This window comes from Ambystoma mexicanum, chromosome 9 (assembly GCF_040938575.1).
Source record: "Ambystoma mexicanum isolate Mex_15411 chromosome 9, UKY_AmexF1_1, whole genome shotgun sequence".
Classification (NCBI taxonomy): Eukaryota; Metazoa; Chordata; class Amphibia; order Caudata; family Ambystomatidae; genus Ambystoma; species Ambystoma mexicanum.
In genome coordinates this window covers 548,290,660-548,304,416 of record NC_090931.1, presented here as the reverse complement: position 1 = coordinate 548,304,416, position 13,757 = coordinate 548,290,660, and the positions used below count along the sequence as shown (strand labels likewise).

The 13,757-nt window shown below is 53.8% G+C and overlaps 1 protein-coding gene across 2 annotated transcripts in view; it reads left to right on the top strand.

Annotated features, from left to right (window-relative positions):
• Nucleotides 1-13,757, top strand: part of CLTC (clathrin heavy chain) — a 1,506,669-nt gene that overhangs the window by 711,310 nt on the left and 781,602 nt on the right. The window lies entirely within an intron of this gene.

Here is a 13,757-nt window from a genome sequence, read left to right as displayed (position 1 = left end):
CCTTGGGCAAGGGCGACTGGATGTGCTCCCTGGATCTGAAGGACGCATACCTACACGTCCCGATTTGGCAGCCCCATCATTCTTTCCTATGGTTCTGGATCATGGGCTACCATTTTCAATACAAGGTTCTCCCTTTTCAGAGCGCAGGGCCGCCACCTCTACCCATACCTCGACGACTGACTCTTCAGGGCTACATCTCCGGAAGCGGTTCACTACTCCTCCATGCCCTCATGAATACTCTGCACGATTTGGGCTTTCCGCTCAATCTCAAGAAGTCGCATCTGCAACCCCCGCAGACTGACATTTTTGGGCCTCATCTGGGACATGTGCTTCCAGAAGGTTTTTCCTTTGGAGGAAAAAATCTCAGCTATCAAGAGGGCCACCAACCACTTAAGAGAGAAGTGACCTCGGCATGTTGGTACCAACATCTCCTGGGTCTAATGACAGCAGTCCTATTAGCCGTCTCACACACAAGACTAAGGATGAGGAGGATTCAGCTGCACTTCGCGGCCTCATGGAACCAGGAGCGGGGCTCTCAATCCGAGATGGTCAACGTTCCTTGATCTCGCCACCCGTATCCAACTTGGTGGTCCAGAGACTGCAACCTATGGATGGGCAAGCCCTTCTGACTGCCCACTCTGCAAGCCTCTGTCACCACGGATTCGTCGCTCGAGGGCTGGGGAGCCACCCTGAACGATTTCTGTCCACGGTACCTGGACTCGACAGGAGCAGGATTACCATGTCAATTGGCTAGAGCTGAATGCCATCTGGCTGGTGCTCGGGGCATTCCTACCACTTCTCAGGGGCAAGGTTGTCCTCATCCAGACGGACAACTCGACCAGCATGTACTACGTCAACAAGCAGGGCGGCACCAGACGCCCTCCTCTGTGCAGACTGGCTACCAGCATGTCAGGGTGGGCCCTGGAAAAAGACATTTACGTCACGGCAGTTCACCTCTCGGGGGAATCCTAACCTGGAAGCGGACAGGCTCAGCAGGCTGGGAGCGGTCAATTACGAGTGGCAGCTTAACGACTTCGTTATTCAGGAGACATGCAACAGGTGGGGTCAACCCCAGGTGGATCTTTGCCACCTGGCACAACAAGAAGTGTCCCCAGTTCGCATCCTGGCAAGGTCAGGGCTTGGCTCTCTGGGCGTCGCATTTTACCTCCAGTGGACCCGCATGAAAGCCTACAACTTTCCGCCGATGCCCCTGATTCAGAGTAATTTGCAAAATCAAGTCTTGCCAACTCATCATTCTAATGGCTCCCTAGTGCCCGGCCAGGCCATGGTTTTCGTGGCTGCTTAGTCTCTCGGAAGTGCCCACGATTCACTCAGACGAGCCCAGCACATCTTTTGGCACAGCAGTGGGGCAGAGTCATCCACCTTGCGCCAGGGAAACTAGCCCTCAGAGCGTGGTACCTGAGCAGATACGCTGCAGTGCCTCAGCCACTCACAGGCCAGTCTGGAGATCATACAGGGCGCCACGAGCAAGGCTACCAGGGCCGAGTACAAAAGCAAATGGACCAGATTCTGCCACTCGGCAGACTCCAAGGGATTTGACCCCCTGGAGTGCACCTTGGATGACGTGCTCTCCTTCTCGGCGCACCTAGCCCACTCAGACGTGCAGGTGGACATCTGCAGCATATAACAGCCATTGGGGCCTACAGGAACTCTGAGGATGGCATCATCTCCTCCTCCAATCCTATCATCAAACATCTGACGGGACTCGCAAGGCTCTACCCGCCCATCAAGGGACCGCACCCGGTGTGGGACCTTAACATAGTCTTGGGCGCCCTGACTCACAAACCGTTCGAGCCAATGCCATTTGTGGGCATCAGGCTGATCACCATCAAGACAGCCTTACTAGTCGGCCTCACCTCGGCTCGTAGAGTCAGCGAAATCCAGGCTCTGGTCTCCTCGGAACCATATTCTACCTTTCACAAGGACAAAGTAGTCCTGCGGACACACCCGGCATTTCTGCCCAAGGTTATGTCTGCTTTCCACTTGAACGAGGAAATAGTCCTTTCTACATTTTTTCCCGAGGACGAAGCACAGAGTGCTGCACTGCCTGGATGTCGGGCGTGCCCTAAAATTCTACTTGGTCAGGACCAAGGGTTTCACCAAATCGGACGCCCTGTTTGTCACTTTCAGAGGCTCAAGAGCAGGCTATCCGGCCTCCAAGGCTTCCATATCCTGTTGGATGGTATCTGCGATCAAAGAAGGGTATGAGGTCCAGCACAAGCCACTCCCCGCCAACATGCATGCCCACACAGTCAGGGCCAAGGCAACGGCCATCGTATTCCAGCGCCATGTCCCTTGGCAAGTCATAAGCAGGGCGGCCACTTGGGACTCTCCCTCGGCTTTCTGCAAGCATTACTGTTTGGATGCTGGCTCTAGATCTGATGCGGCTTTCGGACAGGCAGTTCTCAAGAACCGATTTGCTTAAGGAGGGTCTCCTCTCCACCCTGGGGCTACAATCAGTTATCGCCCATACATTATGTAGGAAACGGGACGTAAGAGTGATAAGTTAGTCACCATAGTGACTAACATATGCTTAGGCCATAGTCCCCTTTCCTCCATACGTCCCACCAACCTCTCCCTAATAATACTGGTGTCATTAGGCAATGTTAAATCTATTGTCGACGCTTCAGTGGGGACTGAGGTGTGGTGCAGGAGGGCGGAGTCAAGGCAGCACAGGCTCCCTGGGCCGCACCCCCACGCTCCACTAAATTTAAAGGGGAAGTTTTTTTCTGGTGAAAAAGGTTTTGTCTCCCGTCCCTTGGAAGGGACGCCCATACAGTATGGAGCAAAGGGGACTATGGACTAAGAGTACGTTAGTCACTACGGTGAGTAACTTATAATTGTTTTACGGTATTTTCTTTCATATTTGCGTATGCACTTTACCTCTTAATGCCTTTTAGAGTACACAATATAAAATGGCCTTGCTACAGGATATTTGCCCGACCTTTGGCCATCTTGTATTTTGTTATTTCTGTCCTACCCGGGCTGGATTTGTCATATATGGAAGCCATTTGCCTGACAAAGCCTCTGCTTTCCCAGGTTAAGTGGTAGTATGTAATTGTGTGACTGGGTTTGGGGGAGCTGGGACTGCTTGGTCTCAGTCCACATCCTGCCCAAAGCTTATCAGCAGAAGCCCGCCAAAAGATAGTGAACAAAGAAGGCAAACCTGTTTTGCCGCGCAAAGTAAAACATAAGACGGACTTTAACAAAAAGAAATGGCGAATAAACCCGACCGGAGCCAAAAGAAAAAGTATTTGGTCAGGCGGGTTTAAGTTCGATGCTAATATAATAGTTTCTCCAGCATGGGGTCTGGCATGGATTCACATGCTCATGAATATTCCCTGTCGTCAGGCTGGGAATCCTCGGTAAAGAAAAAACCAGTATCAGTTTCGTTTCTGATCTGTCTTTCGTAGTAATAACCAATCACTGGTCTCTGCGTCATACTAACCACAGCCAATGACTGCCCTCTACCTAAGCACCGCCTCTGGCAGCCATCTTCAGATTTTTACCGCACGTTCATGTGTTGGGATCCTCGTGCTATTGCTCTCGAGCGTTAGTGCTATTTTTCGCGCTTTTTCACAAAAAACTTCGATTCTTTCGGTCAAAAGAGCCTCGAGCTCCACCGATCCTACATCCGATCAACGGGGACCCGTGTCGGATTCGTCTGTGCCCCTCAAGGGTGAAGATTTCGTCGAGCTACACTTCGGAGGACTCCAGAAGCTTCTCAGGCCCGGTCTCGGAGATGGCCCAGGAGAAGGGAAGCTCGACGCCCGGAAAGCTGTTCAGGGTCTGCCCTGGATGCCAGCTGCAGAACGTCTTTAAGGAGGACGAACACTCTTTCTGCCTTTACTGCCTTCATGAGGACAAGACGCACGTGGAGAAGGACTGTGCGTTTTGCGGCAACATGTCGGAACGGACCATGAAGGACCGCCATCAACGTCTCGCCAACTGGCTGGAGGGTAAGAGCCCGTCTGGCGAGAAGAAGAAGAAATCCGAGCGGTCTTCTAAGACCTTTGAGGGCGCCCCGGCGACGGGGGCCCAACATAAGGCCAAGCACCGCGAGTCCGCTGGCACCGGGAGCGCCGAACGGTCGGGCTCTACGGGCGCCAGGCAGGGCGCACCCTCCCCGGCACCATCAACCACGAGCCAACGCTCTGGGTCGGGTAAGAGGAAGGCCGAGCACCCGGCGAAGCTCCTGGAGAGGCCCCGGTCGAGCTCTAAGGCAGAGGAGGAGCGTGGCAGTGCCCCCTCCCTCAAGGATAAGGCGGTGAGCGCACCTAAGGTGGTGAAGGCCTTGATCCATCCGACCAAGCCCTCTATCGAAACGGTCGCTGCGGCCCTGGCTCAGCCTGTGGAGGCTGCACCAGTGGTGGCGACCTCAGGGCCCAGAATCTCCCTGCCTCCTCGGAAGGAGTCTTCTTTTGTGCCCATCGATAGGACCCCCGTGAAACCCTCCGTGGGGAAGAAGGGGGGGCAGGGCGTCGTCGTAGATTCGGCCTCAACCTCAGAAGAGGAGCTGATCGAGGTCTTAAGCCACGGCCTAGGCGTGGAAGAAGGCCAGCCCGTCGGAATGGACCCCGACGCAGGTGACGACGACGACATCGTCGAGGATACCGACGGGGCCCCTGCTCGCCCATCGGATTCCCCTCTGCCAGCGCCGCAAGACAACTCGGCGGCCATTTTGTTGGCCATACAGTCCTTATGCTCCGAGATAAGGACGAGGCTACCGTTACCGACGGAGGAACCTCTCCCGTCGGGGGATCCAGAACCGGGACCTTCTGGTGTTCCCCCTACCAAGAAAAGAAGGATCCATCCACCACCTCCTTTTCAACCGTTGCGCCCCGTCCAGCCCTCCTCCCCGTCCACCCGAGGGGATGATACGGGGACTGACACGGCAGCGACGGGTACGGACGACGAGGCATACGACGAGGATATTCCGTCGTCGCCTCCCACCAGGGCTTCTCCGCCCGACGAGATCGGATCTTTCCACTCCATGATCTCCAGGGCTTCCGAGCTTTTCCAACTCTGCCCTGAGGAGAAGAAAAAGGAAGGCTTCCTTTATCAGCGGCGCGAGGCCAAGAGGAAGACGGTCCTCGCAGTGCCTCTGTTGGACGACATTTGGGATGAGGGCCTTTCCCTCCTCAAGAACCCTTCCACGACGCCAGCTAGAAGAGACCGGTACGAGAAAAAGTACCGGGTCCCGGACACGGCCCCCCTATGCCTCCGGGCGCAGCCTACCCCGGATTCCGTCGTCTCCGCGGCAGCCAGGAAGAAAGCGGGGGGGGGGTGCGGCCTCCACATCGACTTCCCCGCCGGACGGCGAGGGAAAGAAATTGGATGCTATGGGACGTAGAGTCATCTCGTCGGCAGCGACGACGATTAAAGCGGCCAACGCCTTGGCTATCGTGGCCCGCTACGACAGGGAGCTCTGGTACAAGATAGCTCCCCTGCTGGATTTTCTGCCGGACGACAAGAGGGCGGAGGCCCTGGAGATCCTGCAGGAAGGTGAGGTGGCCTCGGACCACGCCATCACCGTGGCGACGGACATCGCCGACACTGGGTTCCGCCAGCTGGGCAACGGCGTTTGCCTTCGACGTCGTGGATGGCTCAAAGCTACGGACTTCCGGCAGGACGTCCAGACCAGAGTCCTGGACATGCCCTTCGACGGGAACAACCTGTTTGGGAAGACAGTGGACGATTCCCTTCAGGCCATCAAGGCGGATACTGAGACGGCCCGGGCCCTTGGAGTCCTGCAGCAACGACGGACGCCCTTTCGGAGCGGCGGAGGCAAGGGCGCCTCCAAAGGTTCCGGCGGCGGTTTCGCTTCCTACCGTCAAGCGGCCCGCTCGTCGTCGCAAGAGGCCTACAGAGGACGAGGCAAGTCTAGCGGACCCCGCCGTCGTCGCCAAGGAGGTCAAGGCGGCAAGGCCGCGTCCAAGCAGGATTGAACCGGCCGTGGGGTCGGGCCCCCACCGAAGCACCCCGGTGGGAGGCCGGCTGGCGGGCTTCGTCAGCGTGTGGGAGTCCATCTCCACCGACCGTTGGGTGCTGGACGCCCTGGCCCGGGGCCACGCGCTCGAGTTTCAAAGAAGGTGCCCGCGCGTCCCCCCCGTGGCCAGGAAAGAACTTCACGTCCCTCAACTTCTCCTGGAGGTAAAGGCGATGCTCAGAAAGGGCGCCATCGAACTCGTCCCAAAGAGGCTTCGGGGCTCCGGAGTCTACTCGAGATACTTCCTCGTGAAGAAGAAGACGGGAGGATGGCGCCCCATCCTAGACCTGCGACGTCTGAACAAGTTCATCAAGGCGCAGAAGTTCCGGATGGTCACCCTCCAGCACGTCCTGGGTCAGCTGGAGGAAGGAGACTTCCTATCGTCGTTGGATTTGGAGGATGCCTACTTCCACATTCCCATCCTAAAGGGGCACCGAAAATTCCTCAGATTCGTGGTCCAAGGGCGTCATTACCAGTTCAAAGCCCTTCCCTTCGGACTACGGTCGGCACCCAGGGTATTCACCAAGTGCCTCGCACCGGTGGCGGCGCAGCTGCGCCGCGAGGGTATTCACGTCTACCCCTACCTGGACGACTGGCTCATCCGCGCCAAGACGAGGGAGCTCGCCGTGGTCCACACGGCAAGGACCGTCCAACTCCTCACGGACCTGGGATTCTCCGTGAACTACGCCAAATCCCACCTGGTGCCCGCGCAAGTCGCACTGTTTCTGGGAGCGAGGCTCGACACAGTGTCCCTTCTGGCCTCCCCGTCGGAGGAGAGGACCAGGACCATCTTGGGCAAGGTGCAACGGATGTTGGTGGCCGACGCGGCCAAAGTGAGGTCCATCAAGTCCCTCCTCGGGATGATGTCTTCCTGCATCTACCTCATCCTCATGTGCAGGCTCCGGATGCGCCCGTTGCAAGAATTCCTGGATGCGCGCTGGATCCAGACGACGGGCAGCTTCGAGGAAAGGATCAAGCTCGACTCGAGTTTCCGACGAGCGATACGGTGGTGGGGCACCCGCGCGCATCTGACGGCGGGCATGGACTTCCAGACCCCAGCCCACCAGGAGACTGTGACCACGGATGCCTCCCTGGAAGGGTGGGGAGCGCACACCGAAAATCTGCACGCAAGGGGACTCTGGCTCCCGACGGAGAAGTCCCTGCATATCAACGTCCTGGAGCTCCGTGCAGTGTTTTGGGCCCTCAGGTCCTTCCTTCCGTCCCTCAAGGGCAAGGTGGTGAGGATCTTCACCGACAACACCACCGCCATGTCTTACATCTGGAAACAGGGCGGAACCAGGTCCCCAGCGCTGTCCAAGGAGGCGCAGGACCTGTGGCATTGGGCCGTCGCCCAAGGGATTTTTCTAGTGCCGTTTCATCTGGCAGGGATAAAAAACACCATCGCCGACTCACTCAGCAGGGAGCTGCACTCGTGCCACGAGTGGGAACTACGGCAGGATCTGGTGGATCGCCTCTTCCGACGGTGGGGCACACCCCAGATCGACCTGTTCGCGACGGCGACGAACACCAAGTGCCGGAGGTTCGCCAGCAGGTTTCCCCAGACGAGGAGCATGGGCGATGCTTTCTCGTTCCCCTGGGAGGGCCTGTTCCTCTACGCGTTCCCTCCCTTGCCTCTGCTAATCCGGCTCGTCAACCAGCTCAAGAGGTCACGGTGCAGGATGATCCTCGTCGCACCTGCGTGGCCGAGGCAGATATGGTTCCCGGACCTTCTGGACTTGTCAGCGTCCCCGCCGATCAAGCTGCCGGCGGACGCGGATCTACTCTCCAGGGAAGGAGGCGCCATCCTCCACCACGACCCGAAGTCGCTGAACTTGCAGGCCTGGCTCCTGCAGCGCTAGAGTTTGGAGGATACGACATACCGGCCGATTGCAGAGAGGTTCTTGCAAAGGCCAGGGCGTCCTCGACTCTTAAATGCTACGGACACAAATGGAAGAGGTTCTCTGTCTGGTGCCACGCACAGAAGATTAACCCTCTACGGATTACGGCTCCCCAAGTACTGCCGTACCTGCTGACGCTGGCCAAAGCTGGTCTGGCACACGCGTCCATCAAGATTCATCTTGCTGCGATCTCCCGATACACCAGAACCACGGGGCGGGCGTCCTTGTGGTCTCATCGTCTGGTGAAAGAGTTCATGAAGGGACTGTTCAGATCGTTCCCGCCGGTGAAGGCTCCGGCCCCGGCGTGGGAGCTCAACGTGGTGCTGACCAAGCTCATGGGGCCTCCGTTCGAGCCTCTGCACTCGGCCCAGTTGAAGTTTCTATCGTGGAAAACAGCTTTTCTTGTGGCCATCACCTCCGCACGACGAGTGGGAGAGATCCAGGCCCTTTCCTGCAAGGCCCCGTACTTGACTTTCCACGACACGAGGGTAGTGCTCAGGACGCACCCCTCCTTCATGCCCAAGGTACCGTCGGACTTCCATCTCAACGAACCCTTGGTGTTACCTGTGTTCTTCCCGTCGCCTTCGTCGCCGGCTGAGAGGACTTTGCACTCGCTGGATGTAGCTAGAGCGCTGAAGTTCTACGTGGACCGCACGAAGGGTTTTCGGAAGACGTCACAACTCTTTGTGAACTTTGGACCTGTCAATCAGGGGAAGGCTCTCTCGAAGGCTTCCATCTCCAGATGGCTCTCCGGCTGTATCATGTGCTGTCACCGGTTGGCAAACCAACCGCTGCCTGGCCGTCCGAGAGCCCATTCCACCAGAGCGATCGCAGCTACCACGGCGTTCCTATCTGGTGTGCCCCTGCTGGACATATGCAGGGCTGCTACGTGGAGGTCGACGCACACCTTCACGAAATTCTACTGCGTCGACCGGGATTCCAGGGAGGAGTCCAGGATCGGCCAAGCAGTGCTGCGCAACCTGTTCGCCTGAGGTGAGCCTGGTGAGGAGGTAAGATGCTTAATGTTGAGTTGATGTGATGCTTAATGTTGAGCCTTTGCCACCTCCCGTGGTTTTGCATGTGTGTACTGCTATGTATTCTATATTCATGAGCATGTGAATCCATGCCAGACCCCATGCTGGAGAAGGAACAAGTTACTTACCTGTAACTGTTGTTCTCCAGCATGGGTCTGGCATGGATTCACATGCGAACCCTCCCGCCTACCCCTCTGCGACTCTTCACTTGGTCATACTGCCACTTCACGTGCTTCCAAATCTGAAGATGGCTGCCAGAGGCGGTGCTTAGGTAGAGGGCAGTCATTGGCTGTGGTCAGTATGACGCAGAGACCAGTGATTGGTTATTACTACGAAAGACAGATCAGAAACGAAACTGATACTGGTTTTTTCTTTACCGAGGATTCCCAGCCTGACGACGGGGAATATTCATGAGCATGTGAATCCATGCCAGACCCATGCTGGAGAACAACAGTTACAGGTAAGTAACTTGTTCCCTACAACAATACCATTACTTATATAGTATAATCGCGGTAGAAAGGTTAGGGTAGATGCCACTGCCACCAGCCAAGTCTAAATGTTAAACGAGCGAAACAATGCTCGAGGAGGTACAGATAAAAAGGGCTAAGAAGTAACCTTTCCAATACTCCATGTAAGATGGGGTGTACTAGATCTGTAGTTAAATGACTAAGTAAAGTTAATGGCAACTTTACCCTTTTCCGGGGGACAGTAGTCGGCCTCAGAAATGGAGTCGGTGGGAACCCTGTGTCACTGCACTGAAGGTGCTGTGTAACGCACAGAAGAAGCGGGCTACTGAAGTGGTGTACTCCAGAGCCCACAGTCACAAAAACAGATGAAATACACATGGCAAAACATGGGCAAGAGTGTGGGGAAAAGCTCACACTCTTACCAAATGGAAAAAATTAACTCCAGAAATCCAGCAAAGCTGCTGGGGGACTCACTAGGTAAGGGACATTAGCCATTGAATGAGAATTCTCCCTAACATGCCAGTTTCAGCGATCCTTTCTTTTTCCCTGCCCGCCTCCCAACCCTCCCATTTCACCTGATTATCTAGATCACTGGCCATAAGTGACCCTCCCAGGGCAGCCCGCTGCCCATTGAAGACTCTGCGGCTAAGGGCCCCAAAGCAAAGGCGTCTCCAACAGAGGTGGCTCCAGGTTGTGTCTGCAGGCCCTGAAGCAAAGGGCAGCTCCAACAGAGGCTGCTCCATTTGGTGTCTGCAGGGGTAGCCAGCCGTCACCCAGCCGCAACTAACAAGGTAGGGGTGGCCAGGGTGGGGAGTAGAGCAATCACTCTGCCCTGGAATCCCTTGCCACATAACAAACCTATTTACATTGTGATACTACCGTGATTCCTATCTTACACTCTGATAGTACTGTGATTATTAGACTGTGCCCACCCTTGGAGATTAGCACACATTATTAGCTTGCGCCTCCTAGTATAGTACTGTGATGTTTGGCTTGTTCCATAGGATAATACTGTGATTGTTAGACTGCGCTTTACCGTTTGAGATTGGCACTCATTGACCTGATTCACATCTAGAAAGCACCACTACAGAATAGCACTGTGATTATTAGCTTGCGCCTCCTAGTATAGTACTGTGATTTTTGGCTTGTTCCTTAGGATAATACTGTGATTGTTAGACTGCGCTCTACCGTTTGAGATTGGCACTCATTGACCTGATTCACATCTAGAAAGCACCACTCTAGAAAAGCAATGTGATTATTAGCTTATGCCCTCTATGAGAGTACTGTGATTACTAGCTATGCGCCCCCTACGATAGTACTGCAATTATTGGCTTATTCCTCTGGATAACACTATGATAGTTAAACTGCGCACTACCCGTGGAGACTAGCACACACTCACCTAATTTTCTTCTAGAAAGCACCCCCATAGAATAGTACTGTGATTATTAGCTTGTGCCCTCTAGGATAGCACTGTGGTTATTAGCTGTACCCTGCTTCACATCACAGAGATTTGTTTATTGCTGTAAGTCTCTCCCAGGGAGATCCACATTAGAGACAGCCACTGGAATACCTCAGCGATATACCCCTAGTAAACCTCCCCAACCGGACAACCCTAACACGAGACAGCGACTGAACTACCCCAGCAATATCGCCTGACTAGACCGCCCCAACAGACAGAGTCCAAGCTTGTATCAGACAATCCCCCACACACAGTCCAACAACACAAGACAGCCGGACCAAAAGCACAAAGACCAACTCAAAAACCAACCAAACACTCAAGCTCAAAATGCCACGCAAACGAATTGGACCAAAGGAAAGACAAAGAGTAGAAAGAACAAACCAAACTGAACATCACCAGACTTGCAACTGAAGAACACACTCCCACAGACAAGATCGACAACAGAACCAGAAGGAGAGAAATCCCTTCACCTAACCCCATACCTCACAAATAACCACTCACCATAGCGAGCCAACCCAACGTACAAATCAAGAATGACCAATAACCAAATTCAACCACGCAGAAGAATGGACAAAGCTAGAAATAACAAGAACATAATCAACGCACTAACCCCTTACATCACCAAAACAAGAAAACCCTCTGTTCGACATCCACAAAATCTAGAAGAGGAGGCTGATGATAACAAAAACCCAAGACTGAACCTAGAAGAGCTTTTCAACGACAGACGCAACTGTATCAACACCTCAACTAGAGAGCGACCTGGAAGAAAACCTTTACACCAGTCAGAAGACAACGCTGTCAAAGCAAAAACGAAACTACACCTTTACAATTTACTGCAAGCTAAACGCAAGATCCATGTCAAAACACTCAACCGAGATCTTTGACCTTCTCTGCGACAACAGCATTGACATCCTATTCATCACAGAAACATGGCTGGATGACAAATACAAAATCACACTCCAAAGCTGCCTCCACACCAACTTACTTAAAATACCTTCAGGTAAACAGGAAAAATAAAAAAGGAGGCCTCGCAATAGCATTCAAAGAACATCTGAAAGTAAAAACCGATGAACCGCTCAACATCAACTGCGAAACCATGGTCGGACACCTATCGGCTAATCCAAAAACAAACATCAAATTCATACTGGTTTACAGACCGACATACGATGCAGCCTTCGACAACTTCATAGAAGCCATCACCAACATAGCCATCAGCAACATAGTCATCGAGCACGAACACCTAATAATCCTGGGGGACTTTAACATTTGGTTCGTAGAAAAACATGCCAACTCTCATAACCCACTAATTGGGCAGCTAACCATGAAATTACAACAGTTGGTCAAAGGGGCAACACACTCGGCAGGACACACCCTTGAGGCAATCTTCGCAAAGAAAAAACTTATCACCACGGCACCACCGATACAAATACTTTGCAGCGACCATGTCACCATTCCATTCATGATTACACTACCAACTGAAGTCAGCATCCAGCCCCTCAAGCTCACAGCCGCCACAAAAAGAAACTGAAACCGTCAAAGCAATCAACCTAATGGAACAACTGCGGATGACCAAACCTTCAGCAGCAGAACTGGAGAAGGCAGACCTAGACTGGAAAGTAGAGGTACTGCACAAATGGATTTGGATTGCTAATGCAATCGACAATATCGCCCCGTAAAAACCATTTACCCCCTCAAAAAGAGCAATGGGAAAGATGGTTCATCCCACTACTAAGCACCATGAAAAAGAACAAGAAGCTGAAATTAGAATGTAGGAAAGAATACAACCAAGACAAGAAAACCCAGTTCCAGAAATCAATCCGATCATCCAAGAAGGAATTTCAAAAGGCAAAGAGAAGGCATTATGATGACAGAATCACCAATGCCACTAACACAAAAAAGAAATGTTCAACATCATAAAAGAATTGAGAAACCCTCCTGGTTGCGACAACACTCAAACCCCCTGTTAGGGCAAATTCTCTGTAAGGCTAATTTCCCAAACCTAGTGAGTCCCCCAGCAGCTTTGCTGGATTTTTGGGGTTTATTTTTTTCTCTCCTGCTAGATTTTCCACGTGGTCGGGCCCTCTGGCCGGCCTATACAGTAGGGAGAGTGGGGTCGGGGTGGCCATATTGTTTAGTATGTCTTTCCTCCTTTCCCCTCTTTTCCCTTTCGGTCTGGTCATACTTCCCTTTATCTATGGAAAGGACTCCTTTTAGATTCTGTCCTAAGTGTAGGGTCAGGTATCCGTGGAAGGACGAACACAGGACGTGTAAAGCCTGTCTCCCCCTAGAGCACGACGAGAGGCGGTGTGCGACCTGCAAACTCCTTCGACCTAAGACCCTTAAGGAGCGCCCTGTAAAGCGGTGGGCCACGTACGGTATGTCTCGCGTGGAGCCCCCCCCCACGCCATCCGAAAGTGACGGTGGTACTTCCGATGACCAAACGTCCAACACGGAAGTCTTAAACCTTGTGGCGGACACTTCTAGGTCCGCCATGCCCGTCCCCGACCCTTCCAGGCTCGACTCTGGTCTTGCTACAGGGACTACACACGGCGACAGGGCCGTACAAGCGCATCGCACTAAGCACACAACCCCTTTGCCAATTTCGATGCCTTCGTCGAAAAAGCCGAAAGCGCCAGTGGGGCCGCCGAAGACTTCGCCGGTTCCCTCGGATCGCTCAGATCCAAAGCCTTCCCCGCATCCGCAGCAGTGTATTGCGACTGGGCAATCAAAACAAACCAAGGGCGCTACTCCAAAACCTACACGCGTCGAAGTTCGGGAGCCCGACGCTAAGACGATTTCTAAGGCCTCAGTAGGCCCGAAAACTACGGCTAGGCCTCTGCCCGGAAAACCGACCGCTAGGCCTCCTGGTGCCGCAGACGGTATTTCTAC